The sequence below is a fragment of the Prionailurus bengalensis genome, chromosome B2 (genome assembly GCF_016509475.1).
Source record: "Prionailurus bengalensis isolate Pbe53 chromosome B2, Fcat_Pben_1.1_paternal_pri, whole genome shotgun sequence".
Taxonomy (NCBI): Eukaryota; Metazoa; Chordata; class Mammalia; order Carnivora; family Felidae; genus Prionailurus; species Prionailurus bengalensis.
Genome location: NC_057349.1, coordinates 70,938,146 through 70,942,736, shown reverse-complemented (window position 1 = coordinate 70,942,736; position 4,591 = coordinate 70,938,146).

Here is a 4,591-nt window from a genome sequence, read left to right as displayed (position 1 = left end):
GCCCAGAACTGGTGTGACTGAGACATTTCCAAATGTTTACCAAGCCCATTTTAATTTCCTCGTGGGCTTCATTGCAGTTAGACTGGGGCATGTAAGTTCTGGACAATGGAGGTTGGGAAGTAAAGATGTACATTACTTATAGGCCTGGCCACCCTTTCCACCCATCACTGGACCCTGATGACCAGTCCATGTGTTGATGATGGTGGGATCACAAGATAGAAGGAGCCGGAGCTCCTCACCACACTAGACCATGATGTGAGGAAGCAATACATTTTTATGGTATTAGGCCACTGAGGTCTGGAGCTGTTTGTTACAGAAGTTAGACTGACTAATCCAGCTGACCTGAACCTTCTGCTAAAGATCTTCCTGACAAAGACAAGACCAGGTCAAAAAGACCTAGCCCATGGGCAGAGGCACTCCATGTTGGATTTGTAGGGAGTACCCAAAAGGGTGTTACTCTCTGGATAGCCTCAATTTCATGGCGTTTTACCTGCCTTCTCCTCATCAACATCAGACTCTTTTTTCAAAAATTCATTCAAATATTTCCATACCCTTTGCTCTGCTTCTGCTTCTCAGACCAGAGTAGCAAAGCTGGACACAGTGTTGGAGAGGAAAATAAAAGAGCTAAAATGGAATCAGGGAAAAAGGACTCTACCTGAAATTTCTGGACCTTTAAAATCTTTTGATAGTGTCACCCCTGGAAGAAGTAGTCCCTTCCATCTGCTGAAATCAGATCATTGATGAGCCCTCTTCCGCCTGGGGTGGGAGCAAGCAGCATGGGAGGACAGTAAGGACACAGAGGATTTGAGCTCCCTTTTCTGGGGAACATTGGTGATCACAGGATAGGACTGCACTGATGAGGGTCCCCTTCTGTACACCAAAAACATATGAATAGGCTAACCCAGAATTCACACACCCTAAAAAGAAAACCCTAAAGCTCCTTAAAAGCACCATTTATATACAATAGCAAATACGCTCATTGTAGATCACTTTTAGCTGTTCATTAAACCAAATTCCCCGGGGACATTTTATGTCAATGCTTTGGAAATTAGTCCTTGTTACTTTATGTAATTGAAAACAATAAAACTAAGTGCCTGTTATACTCTTCTGTAATTTGAAACAGGGACTCCCAACCTCAGGTCCTATCTCCAGGCCCCTCAATGGCCTCAGAGGTAATGATGGGAATCTGCATTATTTCCATTATATCAGAAAATCTTACAGAAATTGAACATTCAACTTAAAGCTGTATGACCTAAATAAAACGTTGTTTCTATTTTTTGACTGAGATATATCAGTTTAGTACAACAATTGATCATCTCAGAAGATAATTGATAGTTGATCACCTTATGCAACCTGGCCATGCTGAATAGCAGTCATTTAATGTCTTTGATTAATCACCCAATAAGATCTTCATAAAGAGCAACCTTTAAGAAATGGGCTCCATGTAAGAAAAATTATTAGCAGTTTAAGAATCTAGCCAAAAAGTGGAAACAACTCAAATGTCCATCAATGGATGAGTGGATAAGTAAACTATGGTGTAGCAATACAATGGAATATTATTCAACAATAAAAAGAATGAAATACTGCTACGTACTACAACATGTATAAACCTCACAAAACATGCTTAGTGAAAGAAACCCATCACAAAAGACCATTTATTATATGACTCCATTTATATGAAATGTCCATCAGATGCAAATCTATAGAGACAGGAAGTAGATTAGTGGTTACTTAAGGCTGAGATGAAGGACAATGGAAAGTGACTATTAATAGATATTAATAGATTGAGGGGGTGGTGATGACAGATTATGGTGATTGCACAGCTCTGTATATATTCTAAGACCCTTTGTAGACTTAAATGGGTGAATTTTATGCTATATAAATTATATCTCAATAAAGCTATTAAATTTTTTCAGAATCATGAATTGAACTCCATAATTTTCCATTTGACCAAAATTTGCCTGGATTAATGGAATCTTACAGTCTCGGAGTATAATTGGGCTCTGGAGAAACAACGCAAAAACAAACAATAACTGTCTACAGCATCTTCTCTCAACCCTCTCTCCCCACTTCAATTGGGTCTTCTCCTGTACCCTGTTCCTTACTCACAGCAGGAAGTCATGAGAAGAGAAGCTGTTTCTCCCACTGCATTGTCCCAAGAAATGACCCGGGGCTTTACACATTTTCACTTCTATGCAGAGAATACAGCCTGTGGCCCTTCAACCACAGCAAAGTCAATCCTTCTCTTTGGCAGTTTTCCCTTTTCCCTCTATAGCTGGTTTTACCTGGCACTAGATCTGCACACATGACTTTTCCTTTTCTCTCTTTGAGGCATTTAACAAATTCCTACCAAAGTCACCAAGAGGCACAACAGCATTCTCCTAATTATAAGTTGGAAGCCAATTGTAAAAATTTCAGAAAATACACCACTGGCCAGTAATAACCTTTGTTAATGTTTTGGCATATTTCCTTTTATGGTTTTATATATATTTTTACTCTTTTTTTTTTTGAGTTTAGATCATACTAGAAATTTATTTTTGTAGATTATAGGAATCATGTAACTAGTCTCCTTGTCAGTAGCTGCTAAAAAGCCTAGAGGCAAAAGCACAAAATCTTACAACATTCATGCTCCAGATAAAACTCTCCGAGCTTAATTTTATGATTTTCCATTTCGTTTTTTTCTGTCCTAATTTCCTTGTTCTTTTATTTCTACATTTAATCTTTTATTATATGTATCTCTATAAACAATGCTAAAGGCTTTCCAAAATAAATACTTTTGTCCCTCACAATCATTCTTAAGTGTACAGTTCAGTAACGTATTCACACCATAATCTTGCAAAACTGAAACTCTGTACCCATTGAATAACAACTCCCATTTCTCCCTTCCTCTAGACCTGGTCATCATCATTCTACTTTCTGTTTCTATGAATTTGACTACTTTAGATACCTCACATAAGTGGAATCATACTGTATTTGTCTTTTTGTGACTGGTATATTTCACTTAGCATAATGACCTCAAAGTTCATCCATATAGAAGCATATTGGAGAATTTACTTCCTTTTTAAAACTGAATAATATTCCATTGTATGTAAATATTTTTTGTCTATTCATCCATTAATAGACATTTGGCTTTTATTTCCAATATTCTTGGCTATTGGGGATAGAGCTGCTATGAACATAGATGTACAAATATCTCTTTGAGACTCCACTTTTAATTTTTTTGGATATACAGCCAGAGTAGGATTGCTGGGTCATATGGAAGTTCTATTTTGAATTTTGAGGAACCACCATACTGTTTTCCAACATGATCGCACCATTATGCAATCTCACAAGAGTACACAGGGATTCAAGTGCCTCACCAACGCTTGTTATTTTGTTTTTGTTTTTGTTTTTGTTTTTGTTTTGATAGTAGTCATCCTAATGAGTGTGAGGTGATATCTCATCGTCCTTTTGATTTGCATGTCTCTAATGATTAGTGATATTGAACACCTTATATGCTGTTGGTGATTTGTATATCATTTTTTTTAAATAACTATTCACATCCTTTGCCCATTTTTGATCAGATTGTTTTTTGTTGTTGAGGTGTAGGAGTTCTTTGTATATTCTGGATATTAACCCTTTATCAGAGATATGATTTGTAAATAATTTCTCCTATTCCATAGGTTGCCTTTTCACTCTAGGGATGTGTCCTTTGAGGCACATAAGTTTTTAAGTTTAATGTAGTCCCATTTGTCTATTTTTGCTTTTGTTGCCTGTGTTTTTGGTGTCATACCCAAGGTATCATTGCCAAATCCAAAGTCATGAAGTTTCCCGTATGTTTTTTTCTAGAAGTTATATGTTTGGGGGTCTTATGTTTAAGTCTTCAATCTATTTTGCATTAATTTTCATATATGGGATAAGATAAGGGTTTAACTTCATTCCTCTGAATGTGGTTATCCAGTTTTCCCAGCAGCATTTGTTGAAGAGACTGTCCTTTTCCCATTGAATGATCTTGGCATCCTTGTCAAAGACCATTTATTTGACCATATACATGAGGGTTTATTTCTGAGCTCTTTACCCTATTCCTCTTATCTGTATGTCTGTCTTTATGCCAGTACCACACTATTTTGATTACTGTAGCTTTGTAATATGTTTTGAAATCACAAATTGTGAGGTCTCCACCTTTTTTTTTTTAATGTTTGCTTTTTGGAGTATCTTCAGATTCCACATAAATTTTAGAATGATTTTTTTCTATTTCTAAAATAGTGCCATTGGGATTCTGATAGAAATTGCATTGAATATATTCATTGCTTTGGGTAGTTGACATCTTAATAATAAATTCATGAACACAGGATATCTTTCCATTTATTTTTTTCTTTTTTAAATTTCTTTCAGCAGTGTTTTGCAGTTTTTAGTGTAAACACCTTTTTTCACCTCCTTGATTAGGTCTGCTTCTAAGTAGTTTATTCTTTTTAATGCTATTATAAATGGGATCATTTTCTTAATTCCTTTTCAGATAATTATTAGTGTATAGAAATAAAACTGATTTTTGTGTGTTGATTTTGTGTCCTAAAACTGTACTGAACTTGTTTATTATTCCTAACAATTTTTT